Below are 14,593 nucleotides of genomic sequence, written 5' to 3' on the forward strand. Positions count from 1 at the left end.
ATCAGCACGTATTTGCTCCAGTAATGCCTGCACTTTTCTTTTTTCTTTTGTGTGGTGCTGGGGTGGTGATCCAACCCAGGGCCTCAACCCTGGCCCCACCCCCAAGTCACAGCCCCCCTCATTGTTTTTGAGCTATTCTGTAACTGTAAGTTGTAGAAATGATTCTTGTCCCTAGAAATGCAAATGTAGTTCCTTGGAAGGCAACTAATTGTAGCCAGTTTTTGCATCCCATGGACATTATTCAGCATCCTCATCCGTGCAGTACTTTAAATCCGTCCTCAGATCAGACGTCATATCTTTCTAGTTCCCTCATTCATGAACAATGCTTTTTTTTTTTTTTTTTTTTTTGTGGCACTAGGGATTAAACACAGGGACACTCTACCACTGGGTTATTCCCAGCCCTGCTTTTTCATTTTCTCTTTAGACAGGGTCTCCTTAAGTTGTCTGGGCTGGCCTTGAACTTGCAATCCTCCTGCCTTAGCCTCCTGGGTACTGAGATCATAGGAACCTGGCTTCACACCGCACTTTTTGCAAGCTCACGGCTAACACACCCCAGCAATTTCCACTGTGGGTTCCGGCCTCCCCACATCCCTTGCTACTGTTGGATGCCGGACCCGCTGAGTTTCTCCAGCACTGCCCAGCACTGCCCAGCCCAGCCCAGCCGCTCCGGCCTCTACCTGCACTCCCCTCTCCCCCACACCATGCCTTCCTTCCCACCCTCGGGCTTCTCACCTGGGCAGTGACACTGTGACATCAAGGCAGGCTCTGGACTCAGCTTGTTGGATAAGGGGACGCTCTGCCCAGCTTCCGCCCTTATTGCCTGTGAGAAGCTGAGCAAGTCACTGAACCTTGCTGGCCTGAGTTAGCCTTCTGGGACAGGAGACTGAGCCCTTGCATCGGAGTCGGGAGGATTATTTAACCCAGGCTCAGAGTATGTCACTCAACAGATGTGAGATTTTTTTTCTCTCCTTAAAACCTTTTCCTGCAATAATTCCATCCCCTGCTATGGCAGATTCCAAATCTAAATACCCGGGGCTAACCTCTCCCCGATGCCCAAACCCGTTCCTAGCCACCCAACAGGCATTTCCCTCCTGCCGTCCATCCAGACAGTCCACAAACACATGTGGAGGGCCTGCTGTCCTGCTTAGTTGCTGACATCTTGTCTGTTGCTTCTGCTTTGAAAGAGCTGACAGCTGAATGGAGGAGGCAACAAGTACATGAACAACATGAATGTCAAACTGAGCCAGGTGTGGTGGCAAACGCCTGTCATCCCAGCAATTAAGGAGGCCGAGGCAGGAGGATCACAAGTTCAAGGCCAGCCTCAGCAACTTAGCAAGGTCCTAAGCAACCTAGAAAGATCCTGTCTCAGAAATAGAACATTAAAAAGACTGGGGATGTGGCTCAGTATTAAAGTACCCCTGGGTTCAAACCCAGGTAACCAAAAAAAAAAAAAAAAATCAAATTAAGACACTTTGCTATAAAGAAGCAAAGGAATGGGACAGTGGAGTGACATGGGAGCAGGAAGGGTCAGCCTCAGGCAGGTGGGGGAAGTTCCAGCAAGACTGTGACACTGGAACTGAAGGACATGGAGCTTCCAGGTGGAGGAAACAGCATGTCCAAAGGCCCTGAGGCCTGAACTTGATGTTCAGAGGAACAAAAATGACCAAAAGCAGCTACAGGGAGAGGTGCAGAGCACCCAAGCATGGAGATACGGTCAGACACAAGATCACCATTTCTTCCATCATTCCCTCTATTCCTCAGACTCAAAATATTCCAGAATGTTCATTACATGAACCGTGTGAATCGACATCATGTACAACCATAGAAATGAAGAGTTGTACTCCATTTGTGTACAGTGAATCAAATGCAGTCTGCAAAATTAATTAAAAAAAAATAAAATAATAGAAGAAACAAAATAAGAAAAAAAAATATTCCGGAATGTTCCCCTCCTTCCCACCTATCCCCATGTCCTCCACATCCAGTGCACTCAGATGGTTGAGACAGGCAGGCACAGGACCCAAGCTACAGCCAGGACTGACTGGCTCTTCGCTGTCCGTGCAGAACGGCAGACATAATTTCCCTGACCACCTGCTACCTGGTCTCCATCTGTAAAGTAAGGACGCTTCCTTCTCGGCTCCCAGGACTGTCCTGCAGGTAAAGTGACTCGTGGATATGAAAACACCTGCTGCAAACTGCGGATGCGAATGCGGCCGCGATCACTTTCATCACTGTTAAAAAAAGTGAACAGAACTTCGGCAACAACTCACCAGTTAAATGGCACCAGACTCTCCCGTGGAGCCTCTTTCTCCCTTCCCCACGAGGCCTTCCCCCTTCCCGGGGATGACACACGGGGCTGGATCTCTGGGTCCCTGAGGATTCCGCCTGATGAAATAACGCTCCTCTCTCAAATCCCAGGTCCAGACAGCCTTTCCTGATTTCCCACCTGAAGGCTGCGTGGTTCCTGAATCCCAACACGGCCTGGGCACACGGCCCTGCCACAGTGACTGACGTGACACGCCCTGCTCACAGGCTGGGTCAGCAGGGCCCCCTCCACCTGCTGCTTCAGGCCTCCTCTGTCCACTTCTGCTCCCAGCCCAGGCGCACACCGTCAGCAAGTCCCGGGGCTCTGCCTCAGAGTGGCTGAACCTGCCCCCCGTCCTCCCCACACCTGCTCCCCGGGGCCGGCCTGCCCTCTGCCACCCACGTCACTCTGGACAACCGCGGGATTCTGCTCCAGTTCCAGACGGACCCCAACACCTGTGGCCTGTCTGGAGTCGAGGCTGGGGGCTCCGGCTTCCCCTCCTGCCCCACACCACAGCCACAAGCATGCTGGCAACAGGCAGATGTCACCTGCCCGCTCAAGGCCTCGGGTGAGCAGCACTATCCACAAGAGCCCAGAGGAGAACACAGCCCAAATGTCCATCACCGGGCGAGCATTGACCCATGGGCAGGTCCACAGGATGGCACAGCCCGCAGCCGTGAAGAACAGGAAGCACCGATCCCTCTGCCTCGTAAATGTCATGTGACCTGAAAAGCATCCTGCCCTGCATGGTGGCGCGTGCCCGTCATCACAGGCTCCAGGCCAGCCACAGCAACTGAGCGACACCTCGTGAGGAAATGGACGTTTTTAAAAGGCTGGGATGTGGCGTGGGGGCAGAGCACTTGCCTGGCACGTACAAGGCCCCGGGTTCCATCCCCAGTACCAAAAAAAAAACAAAAAAAAGTGAATTTTACTGAGGGTGATGGCGCACCTGTAGTCCCAGCTACTTGGGAAGTTGAGGCGGCAGGTCACTGGAGTCCTGAGCTCCAGCGTTCCGCATCGTTGCTTGGCAACATAGGGAGACACCCATATCAAGGAAAGGGGGGGCATTTTTTTATTATGTGGATTTTGCACCGTGGTGCACCATGGTGGGGCCTTTTCCTTCATTTATTTCTTTCCTCCCTCCAGTACTGGGGTTCGAACCCAGGGGCACCTACCACTGAGCTGCTGGGGCTCCCCAGGTACCCAGGCTGGCCTGCTGGGACTGGCAGTCCTCCGACCTGGGCCTCCTGAGTAGCCGAGTAGCAATTCCAGGCAGATATTCCGACCTTTCTTTCGATGCTGAAGTTTGTAGCTGCTTGTATTTCACTCTCGGACTCCTTGGCGCATTACTATAAAGTCCCCGAGTGTGGACCCATGTCTTCCCACAGCCTGGGGCCCTCCCTCAGCCCCGGCCACCGTGTCCTTCCGGAATTTGGTGTTTGAGTGACTAAGTGACTGCTGGTTATGTGTGGGGCACGTGGTCCTGGCCTCCCCCTGGCTCCTCACAGTGCCTCCCCACTCTTCCCATCCCTGCTCAGAACCCAGCCCTGGGCCCTTCCAGGCACCCCCAGCTGTGTCTCTTGTGGTCTCCCCGCCCGCGCTGGAGGCTGGACCAGGGCCTCTAACCAGCTCTCCACCACTGAGCTCCGGGGTCCCCAGCACACACCGCCTGTTTTTGTCTGTCCTTGAGCTAAAAAAAAGTTTTCTTACATTTTAAAATGATCGAAAATAAAAATAATTTGTGGAATGCATGAGTTACATGAAATTCAAAGTTTGGTGTCCAAAAATAAAGTTTTATCAGAACACAGCCCCGTGTGTTCACTGACTTGTTGATGACTGTTTGGGGCTCCCATGGGAGGGTCAAGTACCTACCCAGAGGCCACAGCTGGCCCGTAACATCGAAAATATTTAACTATGGGGCCATTTACGAAAACATTTACAACCCTCATGTTTGGAGAAAACCCCGCGCTCTGAATAGGGCCTGGCAGCCCTCCCCTCCTTCTCCCGCCGGCCTCAGTGTCAGCAGGCCTGTCCCACTTCAGGTCCTGTGCACCCGCAGCCCCCGCCCCTGGAACACTCCATGCGGAGGACTCCTCGTGGCTCAGAGGCCTGGGGACACCAACTCCCTCACGGTTTCGGAAACATTGCCATATTTCCCTCTGAGGACGCAGCAAACTCTGTGAGCATGCTTGACGACGGGCTCCACGTCTGCGTACAAAGGCAAAGATATTCTGACCAGGGCTCCCCAGGGCAGCACGGTGCCTGAGGTATAGTAGCTGCTCAATAAGCATTTGCGCAGCCGGGCCCTGTGGTGCACCGTGTAAATTCCAGCTACCTTGGAGGCTGAGGCAGGATTGTAAGTTCAAGATGAGTCTGGGCACCTTAGCAAGACCTCTCTCAAAATAAAAAAGGGCTGCGGATGTAGCTTAGTGGTAGAGCACCCCTGGGTTCAATCCCCAGTACAGGAAACAAACAAATCTCTTTGTCCAATGAATGACCTCTTCTTACACAAAGTAGTTTCTCTATCACATCTTCAGTAGATCAGCCAGGAACACCTTCTTGCACAGTCTACTAGGTGGAACCTTAAAAGGTTCCATTTGTACATGATTTTTAAAAAGCGAACTGATTTCCTGTCACCTTTTTACGGCACTGCAAGTACCCCACACAGGCTGTCTCCTACCAAACTTTGGGGGCCTTTGCACGTCCCCATCTTCCGCTCAGATCCAGCACCAAGTGCCTTCACCTTCTGGGATCACATCAGGTCCCACTGCAGTTTCAGTTTCTTCCCAGCACTTAGAAACTTCTAGAATTAATGTGCTGTATTTATTTCTCAGGGCAGGAAGTTTCTCATTCACAGACACTGGCGACTTTGGAGTAGGTTCCACTTGGGAAGTCTCAAGGTCTGCCATCTGAGTGAATTAAATCCTTGAGCTTCTGTATAAACTTAAAAAAAAAAAAAATTCCCCTATTGCTGGGTACAGCAGCTTGGTACCGAATTGCCAAGACACTGGAGCTCCTTCCACAGGCTCTGGTCTCCTCCTCCTGCAGCCACCCCAGGCTGAGGACACCTCCTGAGGACACCACCCTCACCTTTACATCGCAGGAGCCGCTTACCGTGACGGAGGCTCACCAAGCCAGCCTCTATTCTGAAACTCGTTTAATGGTGTCATTGAGTTAATCCCCCCAACAAACCCGAGAGGTAGATACTATTATTACTCTCATTTTACAGGTGAGAAAACCGAGGCGTGGAGGGATGGAGAAATTGACTCAACTGAAAAAGGAAGTACTCATAGGAAAATGAAACGCCAGCTCTCTTCATCCAAGAAGCCCCTGCTGCGGAGGAAGGGATCCAACGCAGAGGCGGACACCTGGCCTCCAGCAGGAACCAAATTAGCAACCAGCCACCAAAATACACCAAAGACAAAGCAGAAATCCAGGCGCAGGGGATTTGTCCGAAACTCAACATCCTGTACCTCCCAGGGTCTCCCACCCACCGTCCTGCAAAGTCCCAAATCTAGATGTCACCCTGGGCCTCTCTCCCTGGCCTCCGTCCGCGAGCGCCGTGGGACTCACCTTCTGAGCTTCTTCCACTGTCCACTGTGGCGGCGCAGCTCCATCCTGCCGAGCAGTACCCTGCCCCAGCGCCACCATCGTCTGTTATCCGGGCTGGAAGGGAACAGCCTTCCCACCCGCCCCCTGGCCCTGACTCTGCTCCCATCCCCCACCCTGGGCAGCACAGGGATCTTTTGAAATTTCGATTTGGATCAGGTCACTTCCCCATCCCCAACCCCCACCTCCCAGACCTCTTAAAGGGCTTCCCATTGTTCTTAGCCAAAGTCTCCAATTCTCAACCGAGCCACGGGGGGCCTGCCCCCGGCCTCTCCTGGGCTTCGGCCCTGGGATCTGAGGCTGGGCCTCGTGGATTCAAACCCGGCTCTGCGTTTGCTCACTCGTGTAAGTAAGTAACGTCACCTTTCTGGACCTGTGACCTGGGGAGGAGACGCCCTCCCAGAGTCGGCAGGATCCAGTCAGTTCACGCAGCGCAAGGGCGTACCTAGCAGAGCCTGGCACGGTGAGCCAGTGCCGCCGCCACTGTCAGCAGTAACTCCTACCCATCCTTCAAAACCCCAGACCAAATTCATTTCTCCGGGCAGTCTTTCCAGACCTGCTCCACAGTGGACCGCAGTGCTTTGGGCAATTGTGATTTAATACTTCACGTTCGATCACGGAGTACAAATTCTGGGCTGGGGGTGCAGCTCAATGGTAGAGCACCTGCTTCGTGTGGGTGAGACCCCAGGTTGGATCTTCAGCAGCACCAAAAATATTTATAAATTCTTGTCATGGATACTGACTTGATTCTGTATCTCCCGGACACACAGTAGGTCCTCAAAAATTACTTGGTGGACCGTAAGTGAGAGAGGGACTGAATGAATCAACCTCTGGAGGCTCAAGTCCCCAGTTTTCAAGTCAGAGAAGCAGCAAAGTGAATTTTAATGAGGCTGCAGGGAGGCCGGAGCCTGCTGGGGTGGCCCTGCTACAGAGAAGCCGTAGGTTTGGGAGGGCGGCTGGGGGCTGCTGAGCTTCCTGTAAGAGCTGCCTGCTGGTTACTCCTGGCTTACTCAGCATTTCCAACAAAGGAGCCACCAAGGCCCAAAGGTGAAAAGGTGGCCCTTACGATTACGCTGGGTGGGACATCCGGTGGCAGAGCACGCCCTGACTCGGGGTCTTTCTCCTCACTGCTGTCTGGTCCTCGGTGCCTCCCCCAGTGCCCTGCTCACCAGCACAGGCTCCGTGGCTCACCTCCACGCCTCCTGTCCCAGCTACAGCCAGACGCCAGCACCGCTGTGGGATGGCCAGGTTGAACAAACACAAAACCGGATGCCCAGCTCAATTTGAATTTCAGATAAACAAGGACTGATACTGGCGAGCACAACCTGTATTCAAACCAGCGCTCCTGACCCTGGTCCCATCAAGCCCTCCTGGGCAGCGTCTCTTCACAGTCACCTCGGCCTGGGCCTCCCTGGAAGTGTCTCACCCCCTCTAACCTCTGGCTGGAGAGGGAACACCACCAGCCACTTAGGGCAGAATAAGGACTCGGAGGAAGTGACTTACCCAGCTCTTGGCACACAACACAGATTGCTAAAGAACACAGATGGGATTGGGGTGCAGCTCAGTGGTAGAGTGCTTACCTAGCATGCGTGTGGATCTGGCTTTGTTCTTGGAGGAAAAGGAGAGAGAGAAACTAGGCCATTCTTCTTTTCCAGTTTGCAGGGAGCCACCTCCTTAGGGGCCTCTCACAAATCCTTCTGAGTTACAAGCACCATGGCTGAACCCATTTTACAGAGGAGGAAAGCTGAGGACCCCACTGCTCAGTGAAGGGACAAGAAATGAAGTCGCCGCCTGGTCTCTGGGTCAGTCCTGCTGAAGCTCTTCTGAGTCTGTATCTGATGTTAAAATACGGGACGCCGTCAGATGCAGGCCACCTTGGCCACGGCCACACAGGTGTACTCAGGGAGTGGACGCCAGGTGCTTGGCCCTCTGTGTGAACGGGGACACGTCATGGACTCCTGTAACGAGGACCATGGGACAGGGGAGGAAAAATGCAAAAATGGAGTCGTTCGGATGGGCCTCTGTCCACGGCCAACATCCTCCCGGGAAGGGTGGTCGCACAGCCCTGGACAGGACAGAGGGAGAGGGAGAGGCGCAGCTACTAGGCAAGCAACACCAGAGTCAGAGGAGGCCAGGAAGGACTGTCCCTGCGGGCTCTGGGCGGAGGGAGCCCACACCTGGGCCTCCAGAACTGAGGTAAAGCATTTCTGCCTCAAATCCGCGGTCCGCAGCTTCCTGGTGGCAGACTCCGACCCAGCTGTCTGAGTCCCTCTGTCCTGCTCACGAGGCTTGGCCCCACCGGCACGCAGGCCTCCCTCTCGAGGCCCAGGTCTCCCGGTCCTGCCTCCATTCCAAGGGCCGGGAGGCAGCGCTGAGAGCCAGACGGGAGAATCCTTGCATTCCAGGGAGGGGACACGAATCCTGAGCACAAGCGTCGGACAGGCGCGTGGCGATGGCCGGAGTGCGTGGAGGAAGTAGAGCAGGAAGGGACCCGGGGAGCTTGGGGGCAGCGGGGTGGACAGGCCTCCAACAGGTGCCAGCTGGGCGCAGAGGCGCGTGCCTGAAGCCCAGCAGCGTGGGAGGCTGGCCGGGAGGATCCAGGCCCACCCGATTCAGAAAGACCGTCTCAGAAAAATAAGGAGGGCTGGAGACGCGGCTGAGTGACCACGTCTGAGTTCACCCCCAGCACCAGGGGAAAGCGGGGTCTGGGGATGTAGCTCGGTGGTGAGGGTCCCCAGGTCCATCCCCAGCACTGACCCCCCTCCAAAAGAAAAGGTGAAGACTGGAACCAAGAGGCGCGGAGTCTGGGGCGGCAGCACTTAGTAGGAGTGGTCCTCGGCAGGGACAGTTCTGCCCTCCGGGAACATCTGGCAATGGCTGAGACATGGGGCCCCACCCTCCTCCAGGGGCAGAGGCCAGGGGTGCTGCTGCAGCGCCCACCGCAAAGAATGATCCTGCCCAGAGGTACTGGGGCCGAGGAGCCCCCGCCCCTCCCCAGTGTCCCGCATGGACTGAGGGACGTCGGGTGCTTTGTACCCTGGAAGGAAATGGGAGCATGAGGCCAGAGGTGCCGGGGGAGGGCGGACGGGGAGACGCGTCCAGCGTTTTATTTTCTTCTTGGGGGAGGTTGTTGAACCCAGGTCTCAGGCCCTGGGCAGGCGCTCTACCACTGAGCCACACCTCCAGGTCATTTAGAGTTCCATTTCTATAGTAAAAGTGACAGGAAGCCAATGGAGGCTTTTCAACCGAGTGACCACAGGCGAATAGAGGAACTGAGGCTCACGGCTGAACAGACTGAAGGGGGCCAGGGCAGAGGCGTGGAGACCAGCAGGGTCGGTGGAATGTTCCAGGCCTGAGATGAGGGTGGCTCAGGCCCGGCGGAGACTGTGGAGGTAGACAGAAGGGGTAGGATTCTGGATGGCTTGGAAAATTCTACCCACGGGGCAGTGGGTGGGGTGGACAGAGGAGGCAGGGAAGACTCCAAGGGCTTCTGGCCTGAGTGGCCAGCTGGCAGCAGGCAGCAGGAAGGACAGGGGAGGGGACCAGAAGCTCCGGTCATCCCAGTGGAGATGCCAGGGAGGCTGCAGGGAGGTTTGGGCTGAGGCCCTGCTGGGGCCTCAGCACCTGGACTCTCTAAGCCATGAGGAGGGATGAGGCCACCTAGGACTGGAGATAGAGGACTTGAGGACTCAAGGGCCCGTCTCCGTTCCTGGGGTGTCCACAGTTGGAAGTTTCGGCCGTGACAGTGGCTTGATGGGCAGAGAACCAGGCCAGAGGGGCATCCATCCCGGGACCCAGGGAAGAAAGTGCCAGAAAGAGGGAGGACAGACACCAGTGCTCCTGAAAGGCCATGCTGGCCAAGGCCCTGGAGTGAGCCCACAGCGGTCCAGGAGACCAGCGAGCAGAAGCCCCCAAGGACAACCTGAAGGATGGCCCTTGAAGTCGTGTGAAAGGAGCAGAGAGCGGCCCGCCTGGCGCGGCGTTTCCCACTTTCCTGCTTGTGTGACCTTGACCGGTTTCTGGCTGCTCCAGTGACGCCACAGAATGTGTCAGGGCAGCTCGGAGAGTGCAGCGCTCTTAGCCTCGCCAACCCGGGAGAATCCTTTAAGGACCAGGGGTGACACTGGCCCACTGAGCCTTCATGTAGAGACACCGCCACCGCAACACACTCTGAAGGTCACGTAGCTTCTGCCGACGAGATTCCGCAGGGAACAGATGGAGAATTCCCAACCTTTCCCGAACGGGGCCCCCTGCTAGCGTGAGGTCCTGGACCCGACCCCTCCTGACAAACACAAGTATATCGTATTAATTTGAAAAAAAATATTTGAAGTAGGAAATTCATGCACGTGGTTAGGAATGAAATAGGTGGAAAGCGTTAGCTTAGCATGTTCCAGGCAATGGGTTTGAGCCCTTGCAGAACACACACACACACACACACACACGTGCACGCACAAAATCGTATAGAAATTTGGGCTGGGGTTGTGGCTCTGTGGAAGAGTGCTTGCCCAGCACACGTGAAGCACTGGATTTGATCCTCAGCACCACATGTAAATAAATTAAATAAAGGTCCATCGACATTAAAAAAAAATTTTTAAATGCCTTTAAAAAAATAGTTTAGAAATTTATCCAGGGAAAACCATGTCTTGATGGGCGTGGTGGTGCACACCTGTAATCCCAGCGGCTCAAGAGGCTGAGGCAGGACGATCGCAAGTTCAAAGGCAGCCTCAGCAATTTGGTGAGGGCCTAAGCAACTTAGCAAAACTCTATCTCAAAAGTAAAAAGTAAAAGGGCTGGGGATGTGGCTCAGTAGTTAAGTACCCCAAGCCCAAGTCCCAACATCAAAAGGAAAAGAAAATGAGCCTCCCTCCCCTCTCGGAGCCTCCGATGCCTCCCCAGAGGCGATCACTACTCCTGTCAGCAGAAAGAGCCTGCGCATCCTCCTCCTGCTGATACCAGGCCGGCGTGCCCGCGCATGCTTGGATCTCGATTTTTTGGCACTCATGGGTCTTCAAGAACTGCTCGCCATCGATACACATGAGCCCTTTGATTCTTTTTAAATGCTGTGGTCGTGTCCATTGTGCAGCTGGGTCATGATTTATTTAACTGTCTCTTATGGATGACATCTGGTTCGTCTCCAGTCTTCGGCTATTGTGAACAATGAAAAATAAATATCCTTGTTCATCTGTCTTGGGCAGGATCAGCTACAGGAAAGGTTCCTAGAAGAGGAGTAGCCGGTCAATGGGTCTCTGTCTACTTAAGCTTTGGTGTAAATACACACAAGGGTGTGTGTGTCCTTCCGGTTGGACACCACGGCCACCTCGCAAACAGGCTTCTTGACTGTGGGTCAGAGGAGGTACGTGAAGGTGAATTTTTGAAAGCTTCACTTTGTGAACGTCGCAGGGAACAAATTTTGGTTGACAATCCCTGAAACCTGAGTTCTCAGGAGACTTCAGGAAGTCTCCAGCCTGGGACTGACTGGGCATTCTAAGGAACGGGTGCCGTCCCTCTGATAGAGCCGGGACTGGAAGACAGGAGGAGGACCGAGAGTTGGCCATCGGTTAGTGAAACATCCTGGACACCCTGCTGTGCTAGCTCAGGTTCAGCTGCGAGGACATCAGAGGTGTGACTCAGGAGACTTGGAGCCTGGCCTGCTCAGAGTGCTGGAGGCCCTAGGTTTGATCCCCAGCACCCAAAACAAAAACAAAATCAAAAACACAAAACCAAACATCTGGAGTCCAGGGGAAGAAGAAAACTCAATCTAGAAGTGAAGCCAAATCTCCATAAAGGATAAAATTCTAAAGCCATATGCTAAGTCCTGACATGTAGTACGTATAAAACACTGTTTTTGGACAAGACACTGGAGAAGCTTTGCTCTCTGGGCTGATGGCAAAGGTAACCTTTGTTCCCGTCCCGGCCTGTCAAGATGGCGTTGTCTCAGGTAAATGTCCGAACAGCCCCTGAGAGTGGGCGATGGTCCTCGGCTTTGGTCAGGGAAACTGAGGCTCCCAGAGGTTTTCTTTTTTGGTTATTTAAAAAACAATTTTTTCTCCAATTGTCACCCAGCAAGCAAATGGCAGGACCAGATGCAAGCACCGTTCTTTCTGATCCCAGATCCCAAATCACTTGGAGCACATCGCTCTGCACCCCAGGAATGCTTCCAGACTGAGCAGGCGAGAGCAGAGCAGAGACGCTCAGAATCACAAGGCGTTCGGCTCCCAGGATGGACACTCCCGGGATGGACACTCCCGGGGATGGACACTCCCGGGATGGACACTCCCGGGGATGGACACTCCTGGGAGCAGCCTCCAGGGACGGGAACATTTCCCAGCCGAGCCCCTGAGTTACCACAAGGGTGTGTGTGTCCTTCGAGTTGGACACTAAGATGTCACCTGCGCAGCACGGACAGTGTGTGTGTGATTCCACTTCCCTTGGTGCTCAGAGGAGGCCAGGGCAGAGTCCAAAGTAGAAGGGGCTGGATCACAGCTTGGGGTAGAGCCCTGGCCTGCCACGCCACGGGCTGGGTGATGTGCCCAGCACCACTGTGCAGGGTGAAGACTAGAATGGTCTTTGCCAAGGACCGGAGAGAGCAGCGGGGGATTACGGTTTAGTGAGTACAGAATTTTCTTTTTATTTATTTATTTATTTTTAATTTAAATTTTTAAAAAAATCTTACAACCTGCATTTTGACTCACTGTACACAAATGGGGTACGACTTTTCATTTCTACGGTTGTATATAATGTATACACAGGGACACTGTCTCAGTCTACTATCTTCCCTTCCCCCACCCTCTCCCGTCCCATTTTCCTCTACACCATCCAAAGTTCCTTCATTCTTTTCGCCCCACCCCTCGCCACTCCCCCTCGTTATGTATCATCATCCAATTATCAGAGGAAACATCATTTGGCCTTTGGTTTTTTGGGCTTGGCCTATTTCACTTAGCACAATATTTTCCAACTTCATCCATTTACCAGCAAATGCCATAGTTTTATTCCTCTTTATCGGGCTGGGGAGATAGTTCAGCTGGTAGAGTGCTTGCCCTGCAAGTGCAAGGCCCTGAGTTCGATCCCCAGTACCGGAAAAAAAAAAAAAAGGTATTCCTCTTTATGACTGAGTAATATTCCATTGTGTATATCAGGGTTTAGTGAGTACAAGAATTTTCGTTGGGGAAGATGGAGATGGATGTGAAGTTATGACAATGTGAAGGTACTCAAGGCTGCTTAATGAATATTTAGAATGGTTAGATTGGGATTTTCATGTTGTGCATGTTTGACCAAAATTTTAAAAAGAATTTCCAGCAGGGGAGATGGGGCTTGCTTATGATCCCAGTGACGCAGGAGGCTAAGGCAGGAGGATTGCAGGTTCAAGGCCAGCCTCAGCAACTGAATGAGACCCTGTCTCAAAATTAAAAAATAAAAAGGGCTGGGGATGTGGCTTCCTGGTAAAGCGCCTCTGGGTTCAATTCCCAGAACCACAAAAGAAAAGCAACCCTTCCCACCCCCCAGGCTCCACATGATCCATCGTCCCCCTCCCCTGCACCATCTCCTTGACCTCATTTCCTTCAGGCCCTCCCCTGGTCTGCCCGACTCCTCCCACGCAGCTCCTCCTCCTCTTCTTTCCTCACCTTGGCATCCTCCTGGTGGGGGGGCACTCAGGGCCTCAGGGCCTTTGCACTCACCTTTGCTCCCCCTGGTTGCTGGCATGCTTCTCACTTCAGTGAAGTCCCCACACAAGATCCACGTCCCTGATCTCTCAGTCCACGTTCCCACCCTGCCTCGCTCTTCTTAAACACTTCCAAAACTCACATGTCAAAGACAAGCCCCCCGAAGCCCTCAAGTCCCCTTTCCTGTCTGCTCACATCTGCCCTTATCTCCCGACCACAGTGCCTAGAACAACCTGATGAAGACGGCCTGTCCCCTCATTGCGCCCTGGATCATTTCCTAAATTCTTTTTTTTTTTTTTCTTGGTACAGGGAATTTAACCCAGGGACACTATGCAGAGCCACATCCCAGCCCTTTTTACTTTTTATTTTGAGAACAGTCATGCTAAGTTGCTTAAGGCCTCACTAAGTTGCTAAGGCCGGCCTCCAACTTTTGATCCTCCCGCCTCAGCCTCCCAAGTCCCTGGGATCACAAGTGTGCACCACCCTACCTGGCTCATTCCATTTTTTAAAATGTGGAGTAGGCAAAGATCGGCAGAGTCGCTTTACATTCTATCTCCAGCACATGAAGCGCTGTACTCAGCGGTCTCTGCAGTCTGCTGGCCTCTAGTTAGTCCTCTTAGGCTAGTTTGAGTTTGAGTTCCTAAAACTGAGCCTTTCTGGCACCACCCCCAACCAAATGAGCACCTCCCCTACCCCCTGTTTTAATCTCCCTTATCCCTGTCTTCCTCCTTCCGAGGGCTTGCTGGTCGGTGACTGTAGGTCTGCGTGCAAAGTCGGACTTTCTGCCCCAGAATTCCACTGACCGCTGCACGGACATGCTTTGCAGAGACTCTAAGGTGGGGCCATTGCCTGGTACGCGCAAGGCCTGGATTCCGTCCCCCAGAAGAGAGACACACTGGCGAAGGAAGCCCTGAGTGAGCTTCCTGTGTGAGTTGTGCTTAGAATAGGTATTTAGGGGACTAGCAGTCAACGACTAGCTAATGCCCAGTAACCAGCCACTCAATTGCACGAGGATTGTGCA

The sequence above is a fragment of the Sciurus vulgaris genome (assembly GCF_902686455.1).
Source record: "Sciurus vulgaris genome assembly, chromosome: 2".
Lineage (NCBI taxonomy): Eukaryota > Metazoa > Chordata > Mammalia > Rodentia > Sciuridae > Sciurus > Sciurus vulgaris.